General features: G+C 51.3%; 1 protein-coding gene across 3 annotated transcripts in view; it reads left to right on the forward strand.

Moving 5' to 3' along the window:
• The first annotated feature begins 326 nt into the window (after positions 1-326).
• The window catches only part of PAQR5 (progestin and adipoQ receptor family member 5), a 102,297-nt gene continuing 81,430 nt past the window's right edge, over positions 327-21,193 (forward strand). For 2 of the 3 annotated variants that reach the window (XM_050796352.1, XM_050796351.1), the window contains exon 1: positions 327-452. The gene's annotated coding sequence lies outside the window, so the exon portion shown is untranslated. Of the gene's footprint in view, positions 453-14,483; positions 14,883-21,193 lie in introns of those variants that run through there. The other variant, XM_050796353.1, reaches the window with a different exon arrangement.

A 21,193-nucleotide genomic window follows, 5' to 3' on the forward strand; every position in this document is an offset into this window, starting at 1 on the left:
CAAGCTCCGCAATTCTCCCATCAGGGAGGCTCTCCAGGGTCCCTGTCGGCCTTCGGCTCCTGGGGTGGAGGTGGGCCTGGGGTACATGAGCCCTAGGAGAATGGGGTGTGAGAGACTCCCCTGGGCTCCTGGCTTGGGTTGCACCTCAAACTGTCGAGTGCGGTGGCGAGTCTTTGGAGGTCACAGAGCCCAGGGTCGGTGACACGTGATGAGGCGCAGGCCTGGCTCAGGGAGTGGTGCCCACGGCCCTCGGCTCCTCCCCCGGGGCCGCCCCGCCCCGTGCGGGAGGGGACGGGCGGGGACCGGCATGGGTAGGCGCGGCGACCCGCAGGGCCAGGTGCAGGGCCCGAGAGTCCGGGGTCGCCGCAGCCCGCGAGAAGTGACCGGTCTCCGGCCTGCTTGTGCTGTCCCCGCGCCCTGTCCACTGGACTCCCGAGACCCTCGGAACCCAGGTAACCGGGGGCGGGACTCCCCGCCGCGCGCCGCCTCCTCACCTCCTGGTCCACGCGCACCCGCCCTCCGCGGCCGCCCCAGCCGCCCTGCGCCCGTGGAGCCCGGGTGGCCACTCCAAGGGCGGGTCTGGGAAAGTTTGTGCCGGGGCGGCGCTGATCCGGCGGCCGCGCGGCGCGGCCACTTTCACCGCACGCGGGGCCGGTGTGAAGGTGGGGCTGCCGCCGCCGTGCAGAAGGCTCTCTGCTGCAATCGAGGCCGGTGAGGGGGACTGTTGCCTTCTAGCACCTTTTCTCTCAGTCTCCAGGGCGTTTGCGCCGCTTACCCTTCCTCCACCGCCCCCCTCCTGCCACCCCCACTTCAATAAAACCCTTGGATTGAGGCTGCACAGTTGGCGAGTTTCTTTACACCTGTGCTTCCCGCCTCCTGAGCCCAGATGCGAGCCTGGGCTTAGCAGGACCGTGTCGGTGAGGGGCGGCCCTCTGCCTGCGGGGGCCCCTGTTGAAGTGGGTGCCCAGCTACAGGGAGTTCCCCGTGCTCTGTCATTGGCCTACCCCCTGGCCACAGCCCCCAGCTGGACATCTCTTGGCTCCCCTGGCACTTCCCAAGTCCCAGTCGGATAAGCCCAGGAGAGGGGGTGGACCCCAGCACCAGTGGAGCAAGAATTCAGGAGCCCGGTAACTCTCATCCGTGAACAGAACCGGCTTCCTCCCGCTTAGGTTGGGAGGAGGGCTCAGCTTAGTGGGAGTTGGGGGTGACAACTGCCCCTTCCCACGCAGAGCCATAGAAAAGAGATGGGGAGAGGTCAGGGGATCTGAGAAGAACTAGCAGCCAACAGGGACATATCCCTGATTTCATTGAACCTAACAAACCAATGTCAAGTAGATATTAGCACAGGGGCAGATGAGAAGACAAGGAGGCCCAACGAGACTCAGCCATTTGCTGGAGAAACTGGTGGACTTTTCTCCACCACTGAGTGGCGGATTTCCCACCACATCCTTCCAGAGCGGGATGGTTGCTTCTGCATTCTTGCAGTGCCCTTGACTCAGCAGAGGTTGGTTTCTTTCCCCCTACTCCCCACCCCGCTAGGTTCTTCCTGTGAAAGAGGTTCGGGGAGAGGGCACCTCCGAGCAGGCACAAACTCCAGTCAGGAAAGTCCTCCAAGAGCCAGCCAGAGCCTTGCTAAGCTCCCAGAACTCCAGGAGGGCAGGGACCTGCTTTGTTCCCTGCTGTAGCCATAGTACCTGGGCACACAGGAAGGTACTCTGTGAGAATGGAATGATTAGTCTGCAACAGCAAAGCTTCTTTTCCAACTGCCTTACCTCTGCCCTTGGCAAGCAGAAAGGGCACTCTGAAAAGTTGGATCAGAAAGGTGTCCAGCCCCACCACTGAGATCCCTTGGCACCCTTACCCACGTGGGGCAATATTTTTCCTTTACACCAAGAGAATATCCTTAATCTTATGTGCTTTTCTTTGGTTTTGGTTTTTTTTTTTTTTTTTTTTTTTTTTTTTTTTTGAGACTGAGTCTCTCTCTATCACCCAGGTTGGAGTGCAAGGGTGAGATCTTGGCTCACTGCCACCTCCGCCTCCCAGGTTCAAGCAATTCTCTACCACGCCTGGCTAATTTTTGTATTTTTAGTAGAGGCAGGGTTTCACCATGTTGGCCAGGTTGGTCTCGAACTCCTGACCTCAGATGATCCACCCAAGTTGGCCTCCCAAAGTGTTGGGATTACAGGTGTAAGCCACCTCGTCCCGCCCCCATGTGCTTTTCCAGACAGACAGGGGCCTTTTGCTTTACCCTGGTCCTGCCAAGGAGAGGCCAGGGCTGGTGGGTTCCATGCCCAGCTTGGCCCTACCCTAGATTGGAGGCAGAGCAACTTTGTCCCTTTATGTAGAATTCTTACGCATCCCTCCAGGGGTAAGAATTGGAATGGAATTATTTGGAAACATTAATCTTCATTGTCTCCTCTCTCTCCTCACCACTCCATGGGGCAGCTACTATTGGGGGAAGAGAAGGTGCTTTTCTGGGTCTCAATTTCCTCATCTGTAAAATGAGAACAACAGGCTTTGCGTGGTTTTAGGACATAGTAAGTGGTTCCAAAGGACTCTGTGGGCTGCAAAGCAAACTGTAAGTGCGGATTGCTATTTTCTCATGTGTGTTAGCCCGGCCTCCCCGGTTGGCGGTAAGTCCTTTCTCAGCATCTTGGTATCCCTTACTCATCCTGAATACACAGAAGGTTTGCAAGACATATTTTCAAAAATAATCCCTACAGGAAGAGAAAAATTGTGAATTCATAAGAAATGGGGGGAGTTTTTTTTTTTGTGTGTGTGTGTGTGTGTTTTTTTAGCCCAGTGTTAGGAGCCAAGAATGGTGGCAGGAAACTGGGCAGGGCCATGCATGAGTACAGGGACAGCTCTCAGGGGTGGTGAGGATGCTAGGTTTGTGCACAGGCTTGAGCCTCAGTCAGTTTCTCAGCGACTTCCTCCAGGAAACGGAACTGACCAACTCTGGGTTGGTCAGATATATATATTCAAGACAGGGTCTGTCGCCCAGGCTGGAATGCGGTAGCATGATCTCTGCTCACTGCAACCTCCACCTCCTGGGCTCGAGCTATCCTCCTCACCTCAGCCTCCTTAGTAGCTGGGACTATAAGCATGTACCCTCATGCCCAGCTAATTTTTGTATTTTTTGTAGAGGTGGGGTCTCACTATGTTGCCCAGGTTGTTCTCGAACTCCTGAGTGCAAGGGATCTGTCTGCCTCTACCTCCCAAAGTGCTGGGATTACAGGTGTGATCCACCATGCCCAGCCAGAACTTTCAAATTCCTCTCCCTCCCTCCCCATGTAAGGGGAGGGGAGACCCTACCATGCAGAGGAGGATCAGTAGGAGGGAAGGAAGGGTCTGAGAGCCCCTGTAGTTGGAGGTGGCCAGTGTCTTGTTCATCGAAGGCCACGGTGGAGTGAGGGATGTAGAAGAGTCCCTGGCAGTGCCCTGAGGATGCCGCCCACCTTGCTTTGAAGAAATCCTCCCCTCAGTCAGGACTTTTGGGGCCCTGCCAGGAACCCTGTGTGACTCCTGGACTCCTCAGCAGATCCAGGTGCTTGCCTTTGAGGACAGGCCAGCATACCCGGAGTTGGTCAGTTCTGTTTCCTGGAGGAAGCCACTGAGAGACTGACTGGGGCTTTAGCCTACCATCCCCACCACCCCTGAGCGCTCTCCCTGTACTCACGCATGGCCCTGCCCAGTTTCCTGCCACCATTCTTGACTCCTAACAAGGATCCAGCAGAGTAAGAGCTTTAGACTCAGAGTCTCTAAGCTAGACTAAGCCTTAGCAGCCATGTCCCCCCGCTCCTTCTCTGCTTCATTTTCCATGGCTCATATTCCCTTCTGACAGCCTATAGATTTCACTCCTTAATCTTGTTTGCCATCTGTCTTCCCTGTTAGAATATCAGCTCTGTGAGGGCAAGGCCTTTTGTCTCTCTCGTTCCATGGTCTCTCCCCAGAGATCAGAGTGTAGTAAGTGCTCAGTTAACATGTGCTGAGTAGATGAACACATCCAATGCACCATTTCTCAGTGCACACAGATGGGGAGACTGAGACCCAGAGGTGAGGAGTGACTCTTGGAGCCAGAGCTGGAGCTTTTCCTAATTAGACTCAAGTTAATTCAAAGTTGGGTCTCTGTCCCCTACTTTGAATTACCTTGGTTGCTAGGGGTGCTTAAGAGGCCCCTGGCAAGAAGCTTCAGGCCAGCTGCCTCCAGAGTTACCCAAAGGGGCAGCTCCCAGATTGAAAGGACAGCTGCCACATGAGGCGATTGGAGAGTTCCGGGAAGGAGTCATCCCCATCAGACCTCCATCCTCAAAGGAAACCTCCCAGGGCTGCTCTCCCAAGGCAGCCAGTTCCTCTGCTAGTGAGTTCTCTCTTGGTGAAAATAGTGCCCTCTGCAGGCAGCCTTTTAAAATTCCCCAGAGCAATTAAATAAATAAATAAATAAATAAATAAATAAATAAATAAATAAAATAAAGAAGCACATCCAATAAATAAATAAATTCTCCAGTGCACGGGAGAACTAAGGAAGTCCAAAGCCAGGCTCCTGGCAGCTGTGGGAGAAGGGGTGGCATTCCCATGGACTTGGGCTAGGGATAACCGACCAGTCTGAGAAGTGCAGCCAGAGGCCCAGGGAAGCCTTGGGATTCTGAGGCCTCACTTGGGAATCTGGCAAGACAGCCTAGAGGCCACAGCGCTCAGCGCACCCCACAGAGGAGCAGATCTTGTGCGGGCCTCTACATTCCCTCCATGGGGAGCTTTGGCTTTTCCCCCCAAGCCCAGCTAGTAACCCCAAACATCTTTTTCTGTCGTCATTGTGGTCTGCCAAATTCAGGGTTGGAATGCACCTGAACCTTGGAACTGGGGGAAGGACACCAGAAATTAGGCCTTGAAGGATATGTAGGAGTTTTCCAACTTGTTGGAAAAATTAGGGAGGAAGGGGACAGGCAGGTGAGGGAGCTGTGATAATGCTTTACCTGAAGAAACGAATCTGTAATGGGGTCCACTTCTGTAACTGAGGCCATTGTAGGCCCTCCCCTATCCCACCATCCTTGTCCGCACCACCCTCTATGGGTTTCCTGCTCCTGAAGAGGGTGAGGCCCTGACCTAAGACAGAGCTTCATGCACTGCTGCCCTGGCCTTCTCTTTATTACCACTGTTACTACAAGTTTACTGACTTTCAGCCACAGTGGATGGAAAAGTACGCCTGTTGCAACATGACGTGAGTCAGTTGTTCATAAATAATGGGATTGCACCGTCAGCTCTGATGCCCTGGTGTCTGGCCCACGGTTGGAGACATGGTGTTGGCTCTTTGGAGAAAAGGGTAAGGGTGACTCTAGACGTCAGTTTGAAATTACGCAGGATGGCAGTGAGGATCCAGCAGGTGCGGGAGATACAATCATTTTTGGCATCTAGGAAAAAAGATAGTGCCCCCAAAGCAGTGATCCAAGGTTTAATTCTTACCCATGCCCTGTTCTCCAATCCTGGTTTTGCCTTACACAGTCATCCTCTCTTCTGACCTTGACCTCAGCCAGGACCACCCCCAGCATGCTATGGACTTAAAGGGTGAGTTTTGCCCAAGCCTCAGATAGGGTCATTCTGCCTGGACACACCACAGTCCCTTAAGACAGTCCTCCTCTGATTATTTGGGAACCCTGTGACCAAGATGGTCAGGCTCATCTTGGTGGGATTCATTTGGAGCCTGCCAGAGACACAGAGCCCAACTATGATAGCTTCTAGACCCCAGAGTCCCAAATTCAGCCACTCCACTAGCTTGCCACTTGTCTTGGAGTTGGTCACTGTAATCCTGGGAGCTGAAGGCTAGTGTTGGCTGGTAGAGAGCCCTGGACTCTAATTCTGACATTATCTAATGCATAGTGTGACTTTGATCCTGTCACTTCCTCTGCCTCAATTTCCTCTTCTGTACAGCTTGGATTCATCATGGTGTCTCACCCTCAGCACTGTTGACTTTTGGGACTGGATAATTCTTTGTGGGGTGGGGGGTGCAGAGGCGGGATGTGCTGTGCATTGTGGGAGGTTAGCAGTAGTCCTGGCTTCTACCCATCAGACACTGCACCATCACCTCCCCTTCCTTTCCTGGCAACCAAAACTGTCTCCAGACATTGCCCCATCTCTGGTTGAGACCCCTGGGTTCAATGATCTATGAAGTTTCATGAATGTGGACTGTGTGTGAGTGAAGAGTCAACAGGTGGGGCGTGCAAGGACTTATGGGTGGAGGGGCCCCCTGGGCCTCATGCTGAGTGCCAAGGCCAATTCTCTTCGCCTTCCAGACCTTGGGTTACATAAGTCGGGGTGGGGAGGTGAGGCTCAGCATGAGGGGGAGAGAGGCCTGTGGTCCGGGCCCGCACACTAAGGTCAGTGACCCTCCAGTGCAGGGCAGCGTGGTGACTAATCATCTATCCATGCCCTAGGACTCAGCATTCCCCCCACTTTCCCCTCTCACGCTGCCTGGGAGGGCCACAGGAAGTGAATCAGCCCACCCACCAAGCAGAGGAGGGAGAGAGGGTGGAGTGTGGTGTTGTTAGATGCAAGGGCACGCCTGCGCCGGCCTACGCTGGGTTTTATTTTGTTTATTCCTCCCAAGTTAGCTGTTTATTAACTTTGTCCGTGGAAACTCCCTTCTGACCTTGTTGCTCAATGGAAGGGCAGACAATCTTTGGCAGGGGGAAGGGTTTGTTGATGAATATTAGAAGTAAATCACCGTTCTGAGAATAACAGGCTGTGAGGTTTGGGATAGTACTAACCCAGAACTATTGGTTTGGGGGATTCATTCCTTCACTGAAGAAACTCTGCTCTGGACTGTGGGCTAGACGTGGGGCAGGAGAAGGGAATGAGACATAGTGCCTGCCTGCAGAACCCCTCAGTCTCGGAGGGCAGACATGGCTGTCGGGCTGTGTCTACCGGGTACTGGGAATGTTCATGGAATGCATGGAGCGGGGTGTGGGCAGCTCCACCCGGCTGTGTTTCGGGGAATTGGGGGTGGGTGGCTGGGGCAGCACGCGTGTTTGGGGAGGTGGCGGGAATGTCCAGGCAGCTTCCCGAGAGGAAGAGGTGGATTTTTTGTTGCATTATTTTGTTATTACCTTTTGTTATTGTGGTAAAACATACAAAACATAAAATTTACCATTTAACCCTTTTTATTTTTTTTTGATATGGTCTCGATCTGTCGCCCAGGCTGGAGTGCAATGGCACCATCTCAGCCCACCACCACCTCTGCCTCCTGGGTTCAAGCAATTCTCCTGCCTCAACCTCCTGAGTAGCTGGGATTACAGGCGCCCACCACCACGCCCAGTTAATTTTTGTATTTTTAGTAGACAGGGTTTCCCCATGTTGGCCAGGATGGTCTCGATCTATGGACCTCGTGATCCACCCACCTCGGCCTCCCAAAGTACCGGGATTACAGGTGTGAGCCACTGCACCCCGCCCATTTAACCATTTTTTAAGTCTGCAATTCATTGTCATTAAGTATGTTCACATTGTTGTGCAACTGTCACCACCATCCATCTCCACCCCTTTTTATCATCTCCCAATTGGAAGTCGGTACCCAATAAACAATAATTTCCCATTTCCCCTCCCCCAGCCCCTGGCAACCACCATTCTCCTTTCTGTCTTTTTATGAACTTGAGTACTCTAGATAACTCCTATAAGTGGAATCATGCTGCACTGGTCTTTTTGTGACTGGCTAATTTCACTTAGCATAGTGTCTTCAAGTTTCATCCATGTTGTGGCATGTGACAGAATTTCCTTCCTTTTTAAGGCTGCATAATATTCCATTATGAATACTCCACATTTCTTTTTTTTTTTTTTTTTTGAGAGATAGTCTCGCTCTGTCACCCAGGCTGGAGTGCAATGGCATGATCCCTGCTCGTTGCACCCTCCACCTCCCGGTATATACAACATTTTGTTTATCATTTGTTACTGACACTTCAGTTGCTTCACCTTTTGTCTGCTGTGAATAATGTTGCTATGAACATGGAAATGCAAATATATGTTTGCGTCCCTGCTCTCACTTCCTTTGGATGCATGCCCAGAAGTGGAGTTTCTGGGTCATATGGTGGTTCTATGTGTAAGTTTTGAAGGAACCATCATAGTATTAAGGAAGAAGTGTTTGATCTAGGTTTAAGGATGAGCGTGGGATCTCTGGGCACCTCAGAGGGAAGGGGAGGGGAGAGGAAGAAAGGAAAAAGCCCAGGCTGCATGAAGAAAGTGGCGCTGAGGTGTTCGTGCCTGGGGCTGGAGATGCGGCCATGAGGGTGGGAGGGGCTGGGGAGAGTATAGAAGGTCTTGCCCCCTTCATCCCCTGCCAGGCTGGGGAACTTGGGCTCTGCCCTGCGGACAGCGAGAAGTGTCGAAGGAGTTTTCATCGGGAAGTGAGACAGGCCAATGGTCATCTTAGAAGGACATAGTTGGGAGGGATGTCCCGGGTGGACTGAGAGGGAAAGAGGCTTCAGACAAGAAGACCAAATGGGAGAAAGCTGGGGGACCCTGTGGCTGTCGGTGGGGAGGTAGAGGGAGCAAGTCTGAAGGGTGCTGTGCTGCACAAGGGTGCCCAGGATTCTGGTTTGTTGGCTGGGTTGATGGTGGTGCAGGCACCTGAGTAAGCTCACTGGAGGAGCAGCCGGCTTGACGAGATGAGGAGCGGATAAACTTGGGCCTGGTGGCTTTAAGGGGCCCACAGAACCACCTGGAGATGAACGTAGAGACGAGGCATTGACAAGTGTGAAAAAGCACTGCAGAGTTAGTTGCTGAGTACAAGGTGAGAAGCCAGTCAAGGGCCAGGGCAAGGACTGCCGTCAGATGACCTGGAAGGCCCTGCGGAGTTGAAAGCCAGGACACAGGGTGGCCTCCGCTCAGTGTGGCTCAATCCCTGCCCTGGCCATGTCATATCAATCCACACATTCTCAGTGCCAAGCTCGAGGCTGCATACTTGGTTTGGGCACTGTGGGTAGAGACCCAGAGATCAACATGACCCAGTGACTTTAATTCATTTATTCATCCCATAAAGCTCAGAGAATGGAATCTGGCCAATACCTTTGCACAGCTAAAGACTGAACGTCTGCAGGAGAAATGGAGTGTGTTATGGAAATGTATCATGGGGACATGACAGGCTAGAGCAGGATTTCTCACCTTGGCCCTGCTGACATATTGGACCAGACAATTCTTTGTCGTATGGGACTGTCCTGTGCACTGCAGGGTGTTTAGCAGCATCCCTGGCTTCTATGCAACAGATGCCAGTAGCCATACACACCCCCTCCCTGCTTGTGACAACCACAAATATCTCCAAACTTGCCAAACGTCTGCTGGGGAGCAAGACCACCCCCCAGTGAGATCCATTGGTCTAGGGGTCAAAAATGGTTTCTTTGGGGGTAGTTATGTTAATCTGGGTTCCAGAATATAGATAAGAATTAATTAGAGTACAGCAGGGGTAGAAAGTGGAGGAGAGTATTCAAGGCACAGGTTCCAGCAAGTACAAAGGCCCTGAGGTGAGAAAGAGCATGTAGGCAGCAGTGAGGAACCTGGTGTAGCTTCCTCACTGAATGAATGCGAAACGCTTTCATTAGGCAAGCAGTGGTGAAGGTGGGAGAGAAGGGTCAAATTCTAGGGATCTTCAAGAGGGAGCACTCTAGGTTCTGATGACCAAAAGGGTTTGGACATGAGATTACTAGGGAAATCCCCCAGGTGCAGAGAAGGAAACCAACTAGAAGCTGGTGAATTGCATTTGGAGCATGTTGGGTTGGAGATACCTGGGAGACAGCAGGTGGGGTCCTGAGCTCAGAAGAGAAGTCTGGTTGGAGATACACAGTTGGAAGCTAAATGCATACAGGTGATGAGAGAAGCCATGGGGTGGATGGGACAGCCCTGGGAGTGCCTGCAGACTGAGAAGTGGAGCATGGAGAGGACGGCCTGGCAGGAAGCAGCAGGAGCTCCAACATTTAGAGATGGAGTACAAGTTCCGAGAGAGATAGTGGAGGACCGTATGGAGAATGGTGCTGTGGAGGCTCGTGGAAGAGTGCTCCAGGCGCAGGGCCTCGCCCACTGTGAAGCCTGTGGTGCACGGGCAAGTGGATGAGGACTGAGAAGCGGCTGGGGATTTTGGAGTGCTACGAGGAGGAACCAGACTGAGATGATTGAGGAATGGGCAGCAGGTGGGAAGAGAGGCAGCTGGCAGACAGTTTTCCAAAGATGTGTCAGTAGACATGAGGAGAGAGTGAAAAAGCCAGAAAGGGAAGTGGGTTTAGGATCTCACTGGGAAGAGTTTTCATCCCCCATTCTCCCTGGATCTCCCCATTCCCTCCCACCTTGGAGGCAATGTTACCAGTTCCATGCACGTGTTAGGAAAGACATATATAGATTCCTTCCTCTGGATGGTGGCACATGCATGCACTCTGCCCCTGAGTCTTAATTTTTCCACTTAGCTACCTACGTGAGGTTTTTCTGTATCAGTACATAGAAAGCCGCTTCTTGGCCAGGTGCAATAGCTCACACTTGTAATCCCAGCACTTTGGGAGGCCGAGGCGGCGGATCACCTGAGGTCAGGAGTTTGAGACCAGCCTGGCCAACAAGGTGAAATTCCGTCTCTACAAAAATACAGAAATTAGCCAGACATGATGGTAGGGACCTGTAATCCCAGCTACTGGGAGGCTGAGGTGGGAGAATCACTGGAACTCCCCAGGAGGTGGAGGTTACAGTGAGCTGAGATCACTCCACTGCGCTCCAGCCTGGGTGACAGAGTGAGACTCCATCTAAAAAAATAAAAACAAAAAACAAACAAACAAAAAAGAAAGCTGCTTCTTTCTTGCTTATGGATGTCACATAACTTATTTAACTAATCTGTTTTTTGGACATGGAGGCGGTTTTGAGCCTTTTGCCACCATAAATGATTTCCCACAGGATCTCCTTGTACTTCAGTCATTTGGCAAATGTAGGTGGCTATAGGTAGGATAAAGTTCTAGAAGTGGAATTGGTGATTCAAGGGTATGTGTGTTTATATTTGGAATGATATTGGCAATGTGCTGTCCATAGAGTTTGTAAGAATGTACCCGCCTACCAGCAGTGAATGAGGATACTTACTCATTTACCACACCCTCCAACAGAGAGTGTTACCAAACACACCAATATTTGCCAATCTGGAAGACAAAAGTGATTTCTTGATGTAGTTTAACCTGCATTTTGAATAAAGTTAAATATATTATTACAGATGTAAAAGTCATTTGAGTTTCCTTTTCTGTGAACTGTCTATAAGTTTTATCAATTTTATTTGAAGTTGTTGATCTTTTTCTTATTAGAAGAATCAGAGGGAATCTTGATGTATTGGGGAAACTAGTCTTTTGTCTGAAATAGACATTACACGTTTTTCCCTTCCTCATTTGGTCAATAATTTATTATTATTATTTATTATTGCTGTTACTGCTGTTTTTTAAGAATTATGAATGTTGATGGAAGAGATTCACCAGAGAGGGGATCTCTGATATGGAGGTCCCTGAGGAAGCATTGAGGTGAGTTCCAGAATGGACCAGGGCTTGTCCTTAGGCAGGAAGGGAGATACCTCACCGTCATGAGAGTGAGAAGGGAGGGAAGAGGGAGCTGTGTGCCAGGAATTGGATGGCTACACGTTGAAAGAATGAAGGAGATCGTGAGTTCCTCTACGGAAGGGGCCGCGTTCACGAGATAGGAAAAGTCAGAGGGGTGAGAGAGTTCACTGAGGCAGCAAGAGAGTGACTGGACTGCTGAAGCCTGGAACCTGAGTTAGATGAAGGGAGTGAATGGATGGTGTTCTGACGTTGTTTGCTTAGATTTTGTATTTGTTTGTGTGGCGTTTGTTAGTCACAGGGCCTAACAACCAGCCCAAGTTGTTCCCGTCTCCCCTGCAACTTAAAACCCATGCTCTCAGTCACTTTCTTATCGAACTCTGATGCACCCTGCCAATCTTTCCCTGCCCTTGGTCGCCCAGGCCTAGGTACCAAAAGACTTGGGACAGCTTCTATGCCCCAGTGCCCACGGGGGTTATTTAAACTAGCCATTCCTAACCTGCTCAACCTGCCCTGCTGTGCTTTTCCCATTGAAACCCAAAAAGGATCTGACCGAGGCCTCCCGCTCACTGACCAAAGCCTGGTGATTCCCCTGCAGCCATACACTGGGTTTGGTGTGCCCCCTCCTCTTGGGAAATGCAGGTAATACATTCTTTCAGCAGCATTGCCTCTCTCTGTTATCACTCAGTTGCCTCCATCAATTAAAATCCTGCAGGTACAATTGAGACCACAGAGGACCCTCAAACAGGAATAGAATGTAAGGGTCAGTAAACTGCAGGCCCAGTGAGGCTCCAGAGCCATCAGAGCATGAGTGGTTAAATAAGCAAGCTCTCTGGGAAGACTTCCTGGAGGAGGTGGGCTGGGGAGATGGGTTCTGAAGAATGGAGGTGAGGAGATGCCTTGTAATAGGACTGGGGGTGGTGGTGCAGGGGAGTGTGTGGGTGTGTTTGGGAGTCTGGGAGGACAGCAATCAGAACTGAAGGAGGCTGGAGGAAAATCTACAATGAGGAGGTTAATCTGATGGTGTATAGAGGAGGCAGGGGCGATAGGGTCCAAGAGGTAGGGTGGAGCCTGCAGATGCTTTTTGAAAACAGAATTTTTCTTTCCAAGAATGATTTGATTTTGTGGTAACTCCTTCTGGGGGCTCACGGTGGGGCTTGAAGATGCCTATGATGAAGGACCTAGATGTGCATTCCAACCTTGCATTAGGTCCAACTTGACTCTCACTATACAGTAAACCCCCTACCCCGCTACTTTTTGGTTATCACATTAACAAAACCCCATTTCTGGCTGAGCTCAACCGTCTGGCTTTGCCCTTCAACCCTGGCAAAAGTCATCCTCTTCTCTCTCTTCTGCTCGTTATAGCAGCAGGGGAACTTCCCTCCTATCTGAAGTGAGCCTCAGCCCTCTTGGTGCCTTCTTCCTCCCCATGAAACCCCCCTTCCCCTGTCCAGTCCCCCACTCCCCCAGGATCAGCTGCGACTGCTTCTGACTTTCCAGGGCCATTTGACTTGAGAAAAAACAAAAAACAAAAAACTGGAAGACTGAAAAGTCTTTAAAGCACGAACACTCAAGCAATCCTGGTTGGATGATGGGGGCTGGCATTGCTGTACTGAAGCCTGAGGCCCTGTTCCACACTGCCTCAAATCACAGAGACTCTTTTTTGGGGGTGGGGATTTGCCTGTTCTAATAACGGTGGCCTAGGTCACAGTCCTATGTGCTATAAATCAGTAAAGCCATGGGAAGTTCATGAACGCATGCACTTATTTGGCGATTGCTCATGCTACCTTGGGATTTCTCTTGTATTGTTGCTTACACAGTTATTTACCTTTTTAAGAGTGGAATTTGTGGGGAAATCATCTCATATTCAGCAAGTGCTTGCCTAGTTCTCATGAATCCTGAAATGGGCCAGGTGGCACGGATCTTAAACCTTCGTTGTACGTGTTTTACGTCCCCGGTAAAGACCCTGTCACGACTCCCTGATATGCCCTATAGTCCCCATTGCCAATGCAGAGAAAAGGGAATTCAGCCAGGCATGGTGTCTCACTCCTGTAATCCAAACACTTTCAGGGGCCAAGGAGGGAGGATCCTTTGAGCCGAAGCATTTGAGACCAGCCTGGGCAACATAGTGAGACCCCCATTTTTACAAAATTTTAAAAATCAGCTAGGTATGGTGGTGTGTGCCTGTAGTTTCAGCTACTCAAGGGGGCCGAGGTGGAAGGATCACTTGGGCCCAGGGAGCAAAAGCTGCAGTGAGCTGTGATTGCGCCACTGCACTCCAGCCTGGGCAACAGAGTGAGACTGTCTCAAAAACAGCAACAACCACCACCAAATAAATAAATAATAAAGGGAACCTAGATGGGCTGTGGTTGGCAGAGAAGATTTCTTGAAAAAAGGAAGAGCTTGAGCAGACAGTACGTCTAGAAAAGGTAGGAAAGGGGAAGGAAGAGAAAAGGAAGTCCACCAAGGAGGCCCCATTTCTGGCACTCTACAGAGCCAGGTATCCCCGAGGGGAGGTTGAGTGTCAGCCCTTCAGGGTGGCCAGTGGATGGCGACTGGTCACCCTGGGGTGGGGAGAGAGGGGGTGACAGGGGAGCCGCCTAAGAAGGAAAGGGACAGGAGGCAATGGAGTTCCTGCCAACAGTGAGGGTGGGGGTCTGTGAATGTGGCCCCCTCTCTGCCAGCTGGGGAGTCCTGGAGGGCTGCAAGCTGGATGGACCGGGTGGGGCGTGGGTGGACTCAGGGACCTTGCCTTTCTGTGAGGGACTGAAGTTCCTCCACAGCCGCCTCCCCAGGCGCCCCATGGCAGGGAACAACCGCTCTCCCAGATCAGGGCTCACTAAACCTCCTGCCTGGAATCCTGGCTTACTGAAAGGCAGTGACAGGGAGCAGGCATGCCCAGAGGAGGGCTTCCATTTCTGAAATAGGGGATGTCAATAGTTCATTTCTTGGATGCTTTTGGTACACATCCTCTCTAGAACCTGACTAATCATTTTTTACAAATTGTAAGTGGGAAAAAAAAAAAAAGGAAATTGTGTGCAGGAGGATGAAAACTGGCTTAAGCACAGGCTTCACCAAGCAGGAAGGGAAAGTGACTGGCCCAGTCGCCCTTCTCCCTCCTCTCCCTCCTACTCTGGTTTTGTTTAATCTTCACCTTTGTCCTAGAGGCAGTTCCAGACACCCGGTTGCTGGAACGTTACTTCTGGGTGTAGCTTAACAAGACCATGGCCTCTGGACTTACCCTGTGATCAGCTCGCTGTGTGGTCCTGCGCAGCCACCCAACATCTCTGGGCCCTGGATTCCTACCTGGCCTCTCTTCTGGATGCCTTTTTGCCTGTAGGTATCTGGACTATTCCCTCCCACGGATGATAAAGTTTTTGCTTCACACCTTCAGGATTACCTTAAGGTCCTGAAAAGAACAGAAGAGGAGTCTGAGGAGGTGAATTCCAGCCATGCTCTTGCAGGCTGGCCGGGCAGTATGCTGGGGAGGAGAGGGAGCGCCGTGTCTGGCTGGGCCTCCGCCAGGCCTGGTGTGCTGGGAACACCCCACATTGTCCCAAGGCCTCAGATTTGACTTTCAAAGGGAAAACAGCTCTCCTGATAAGGTGGGTCTTGTTCTATGAAAGATGGCTTTGTTCCAGTGTCCTGCAGGTATGTGAAGAACAGAGGCTGCACCAGGTCCCTAGGGGGTTAGATGACTCCTGCGGGGGGGGGAGCCGAAGGGTTTCAGGTGCCCGGGCTGTGCCAGGTTGTGCCTTCAGTATCGCCGTCTGGGCGCCTGCTGGTGCCAGGCACTCTATTAAACGTGATCTTAGGGACCACTCTGGAGGAGCAGAGCAGGAGTGGTCATCTCCATTTTCTCAGCCTAGGATGAGGAAACCGAAGGGTGTGCAGCTTGTGCAGAATCCTTGGGCTTCCCAGGGGACAGCTCAAGTCAGACTTGAACCACGTCTTAGGACTCCTTGCCCAGAGCTCCTTTCCCCACAGACTGTTTACGATGGGCCTTCACATGACTGGGACTGCATTCTCTGCCCTTTCGCTCCACCCCTTCTGCTCTCATGTGTCCCCTACAGCATCAATGGTTGCCAATTATTGAGGAAATGAATGCACTTTGTTCAGGGAGGAAGATCTGGGTCTTTGTGTGAATAAGAAAAGAAAAGTTTGCTCTAATAATTCCAGTGAATCCCCACAACACCTCCCCTCTCCCCAAAGCATCAGAATGGCTTCAGGTTTTCCAGCATCCTTGAAGACCCAAGGAAATGGGTCTCGAATGGTGAAATCTCCAGTCTCAGGGCATAGGGGCTGGCCCCTGACTCACACTGCAGAGGTGACCGCTTTTCTACCTTCTTACCCAGCCTTACCTTCTTACCACAGCCAGCCCTGTGTGACATTCCTGTGCCAGGAAATACAAGGACCTATCTCCAAGTGTGTTTCACCTTGACCGGCACTTTCCACCTCACATACCCAGGGACGCGTGTTTGGGAGAGCTGTCTAAACTACGGAAGTGATTTCCGTAGAGAAATCCGAAAGAGAAAAGGCCCTGCTTTTTCTCCCTGTGCAAACTGAATCATTTCCCATGACAAGCAATGGCAGTTGGAGCTCTGGGGGGAGGGACTACCTGGGTTTAGGGACAGTTGTAGTAAGAGTCCTCCCCTCCCGCCCCTCCGCTGTCATGCACTTGCCAGTTCCATGCCGCTTCCTTTCCCTTGGGCTCTGGGAGGAACTTGGGTCAGGAGCTTAAGGCCAGCCTGGAACCTCAGAGGTGGTCCTGGGCTGTGAAGGCTCGGGCAAGGCGGAGGGCTTACTATTTACACCTTCTGAGCTCGGGCTGCACGCTATTGGGGGCTGATTTAGATGAACTGTTATTCTCATTATTTATAGGGTTTTTTTTTTTGTTGATGTTTCATTTTTTTGAGACAGAGTCTCCCTCTGCTGCCAGGCTGGAGTGTAATGGTATGACCTTGGCTTACTGCAACCTCCGCCTCCTGGGTTCAAGTGATTCTCAAGCCTCAGTCTCCAGAATAGCTGGAATTACAGGTGTGCTCCACCACGTCCGGCTAGTTTTTGTATTTTCAGTAGAGACGGGGTTTCGCCATGTTGGCCGGGCTGATCTGGAACTCCTGACCACAGGTGATCCGCCTGCCTCAGCCTCCCCAGGTTCTGGGATTACAGGCGTGAGCCACTGTGCCCGGCCATAAGGTTTTAAATAATGCATTTTGCCTCAACCCTTTGAAAAAAAGCCTGTGCTGAATAACGCTAGAATAATTACTGTGTGTCACATTTCAGCCACTGGGGCTCTTAATCCACCACTGCGTTCAAATATTGTGAAATGTGTTACTTATGACATTGGGTTAGCAGGACAAATAATGTCCTAGCAAGAAGGAAGGAGAATACATTTTCCATTCTATCTCGTAGCCTGGGACAGGCCAGAGAAGGCATGTCCCTGGTCATAAGTTAGAATGACAGTTGCTCTTTTTGAGAGTCCCAGTTGTGCCTCAAGGACTTACACATGGGGCTTACGCTTACTGATGCTTGAAACACCCCACAGAGGTAGTTGCTTTGGGGATTACAAAAGTGTCCATCTTAAAAAAAAAAAAAAAAAAAGTGTCCACCTAAAGAGATGCTGTGAAAATTAAGTGGGGTGTAAAATGCCCATAAGGGATTTATTTATTTATTTATTTTGAGATGGAGTCTTGCTCTGTCGCCCAGGCTGGAGTGCAGTGGTAGGATTTTGGCTCACTGCAATGCCCGCCTCCTGGGTTCAACCAATTCTCCTGCCTCAGTCTCCCGAGTAGCTGGGATTATAGGCGCATGCCACCCGGCCCAGGGTAATTTTTGTATTTTTGGTAAAGACGGGGTTTCACCATGTTGGCCAGGCTGGTCTGGAACTCTTGACCTCAGGTGATCCACCCACCTTAGCCCCCACAGTGCTGGGATGACAGGCATGAGCCACTGCGCCCAGCCCATAAGGGGTTTAGAATAGATTGAGTGCTCAGTAGTGGTGTTTCAAATCAAACACCATCATCTCCATTTCACAAGGGAGGAAAGTCAGACCCACAGGGGCTTCGGGACTCAAAGCCAAGGTGAGCTGACTCTGGAGCCCAAATGCCACACACACCAGGGGGAGTGGCTGTACATTATGCAGGCGGGGGCATCTGCCCAGGCTCCCCCACCCCATCTAAACTCCCCATTGGCTGTGGGGCCACTTGCAAGTCACGCCCTTTCCCATCTAGGTCCTGAGTCCTTCTCTGACCTCTAGTGCCCTGCAGTCTCTGCTGAGGGTCTGGGCCCATGCCGGTCCACCCCCCTACCCAGGTCCATGCAGGCTTCTTCCCTCTGCCAGTTCACATCTCCCTGGCTTCTTGGCTGCCCTGACCATTTTCCCCTCACCTATGAGGTATGCTCTTTGGGTAATGATTACGTGAAATGGCTCACCTACAGCTTTATAGGTTAACAATGCCCCCCACTCCCAGCAGGTAAAGCTCAGTTAATGATTGCTGGAAAAGCTTCCCACAAATGCAAATCATCTAGGGAGGTGCAGCGGCTCCCTGGATGGTCCCTCACTGGCCTGGCATTGAAATGTACCCATGGTGCTGTCTTGGCCTTCTCCACGTGCCCACCCTCCTTTCCCCTTCTCCCCATGCTGTGCTCCCGCCTCTTGCCTCTCTGAGCTCAGCACCAGCAGGCCTCCCTCCTTGCCGTCTGCCAGCCTGCCTCCCTCCTTGCGCCTCTGCTGTCCCTGGAGACATCGTTCCCTCTTCTGCCAAAGCAAGTCCTCAGCCTCTTTGGTATCCACCTAAAGCACCGCCTCCACCAGGAGCCTGCCCTGACTGCACCAGCATCCTTGCTCAGGGTTTCTTCTCTGAACTTCTCCGAGCTACCAGGCAGATCTTTTCTGAGTGCTGTCCCATACGTCAGGCAATGTTTAGTTGCGAGGACTCAGCAGTGAGCAAGGCAGGAGCCCAAGGAGGGGCATTGGTGTGCTCTGGGAGTACCCAGTCAGCCTGAGCCACAGCAGGGGCTCAGAGAAGAGGGGTGCGCTGGAGGCTGATGAAGTGGGGCTCAGGCTGAGACAGAGGGTGTCGTGGAATTGTCTAGGCAGGCGAGGAATGCATCTTGAAGCAGAGGGGTCAGCTTGTTCGAAGCACAAGGCAGGATTTGGTGTCAGATAATGACTCAACTGCAACCATGTCGTGTTTGAGACACCTTTTTAACACCCAGGTGAAGGCAGGTGATCCCTCAGAGATGTCTGTCTCCCTCTCTCCTGTGACCTGCTCATGGTCCACTGGGTATGTCTGTCTCCTCAGAAAGATGGGGTTCTCTTTGAGGGCAGCCAACATTTCTGACACTCTGCCCAGCTCGGGCCCCAGCACTGAGCACGCACTCACTGCCGAGATGTGGGACTGAATTTAAACTCACCTCCATCATCCATTCTGCCTCCTTCTTCTTGGGGCACCTGCTTTTCACCTTGTCCTGCTAGTACAGTAGTCCCCCTTATCTGCAAGGGGGATGGTTCAAGACCCCAGTGGATGCCTGAAACCAGAGATAGTACTAAACCTGGTATGTACTATGTTTTTATATATATATACCTATGGGGTGTGTGTGTGTGTGTGTGTGTGTGTGTGTATGTATATATATATATACCTATGGTAAAGAGTAAGTTATAAATTAGTAAAGATTAACAACCATAATAATAAAATGGAACAATTATTATAATATATTATAATAAAAGTTATATGATGCCAGGTATGGTGGCTCACGCCTGTAATCCCAGCACTTTGGGAGGCTAAGGTGGGTGGATCACCACCTGAGGTCAGGAGTTTGAGACCAGCCTGGCCAACATGGCGAAACCCTGTCTCTACTAAAAATACAAAACTTAGCTAGGCGTGGTGGGGGGCGCCTGTAATCCCAACTACCTGGGAGGCTGAGGCATGATAAACGCTTGAACCTGGGAGGCCAAGGTTGCAGTGAGCCAAGATCGCGCCACTGCACTCCAGCCTGGGCAACAGAGCAAGACTCTTTTCCAAAAAAAAAAAAAAAAATTATATGAATCCAGTCTCTCTCTCTCACTCTCGCAAAATATCCTATTACACTGTACACACCTATTTTTGGACCACCGTTGACTGCAGGTGACTGAAACCCCAAAAATTGAAGCCATGGATAAGGGGGCATTGCCCGTACATTGCCCGATCTACGGGATAGCACTCAGGACCTCTATGGGTCCCCAGCTCCGTGTACTTCTGCTTGCTTTTGGTTGTGTCTCGTCTCCCAAATGGATTCTAGGCCACGTGACACGAATGAGCATGGCTCAGGGCGGTCATTCCCTCCCCGGGCTGAGCGTGGGACTCACCACTGGAGCTTGATAACAGGGTGATCCCCAAGCAGCAACCCCAAGGGACCCTGATTCAGAAGGTTTGAGATAGGCCTACCTTGGTGGCTCTGGGTGCTGACAAGCCCCTAGGTTATTTGGATACACAGCTGGGCTTGGGACTTGCTGCCAGAGAGGTTTCCAGGCTCCTGTCTCTACCCTAGCTTTAACCAGTCCTCGCCTCTTCCCAGGATTAGAACCTTAGACTCGATCTGGACATTTTTGGAGTGGGGAGCTCAGTGCCCATGGAGCAACCATCCTCATGCAGGTGGGAGCAGTGCCTTGCCTCTGTGGATTGAGCTGAAGCCTGTCTCCTAGAAGCTCTTGTCTGGGGGTCTTGGTTCTGCTCTCAGGGGCTGCATGGCCTCCTCCACGTTCCCAGTCTGCTGCCCCTGGACATGTGAAGGCACTCACCCTCGCCCCAAGTCTTCTCTGGGTCTCCGTCCTTTCCTTCCTCTGCGGTCTGGTCTGGCTTCCACAGGCTGGCAGCTTTATCTCAGACTTCAAGTTTCCAATCAGATTAGAAGCTTGAGAGCAGGGTGGAGATAGGATCTCCCCTTCCCTAGCAGCCAGAGACTTCTCTGCTGGGGTGAGGGGAACTCAACAGTCAGGGCCTGGAGTCACACCTTCCATCAGCCTGGCAGGGGCTTCGCCCTTTCCCAGCCTTGGGGGAGGACCCCACCTGCTGCACTGACACTGGAGGCCAACTAGCTGGGTAGCATAGAGCCAGAAAGAGCCCAGGCTGGCGTTCGGCACCCTGGTGCTAGCTCTACAGGGCTCAGCAGCAGACTGGCTCCAGGTGGGCTCTGCTCCTCTTACCTGGGACTAGCTTTGCAGTCACTGACGTGGGTTCCACTTCCCCTCTCTTGACCCTTGGTGAGCTGGATTTAAATGAGCTGGGGTTGGGCCTGGGCATTAGTATTTTTTAACTTTCTGGGTGATTCTGATGTCCATCCAGAGAGGTGCCTAGCATCCCCTTCCAGCTCTGACAATGCATGGAAATAGTTATTACATGCTGGGGTACGAGCACCAGGGCTGATAATATGCGTATCATATAATGCTGAAATCAGTATTTTTATTTGACAAAAAGGTATTTAAAAAATGTAAAACAGGAAACCCAAATATTTAATAATTTTAAATATAAAAATGCTTTAGAATACCAATAAAGGTTGACTTAGAAAAATACACATTCTCATTCTGGTCTATGTAGGCAGATAAAATAAACAAAAAATGAAATATTCAAAACATTAAAACCTATCCACCTCAAAAACTCAAAATT

The sequence above is a fragment of the Macaca thibetana genome, chromosome 7, assembly GCF_024542745.1.
Source record: "Macaca thibetana thibetana isolate TM-01 chromosome 7, ASM2454274v1, whole genome shotgun sequence".
NCBI lineage: Eukaryota > Metazoa > Chordata > Mammalia > Primates > Cercopithecidae > Macaca > Macaca thibetana.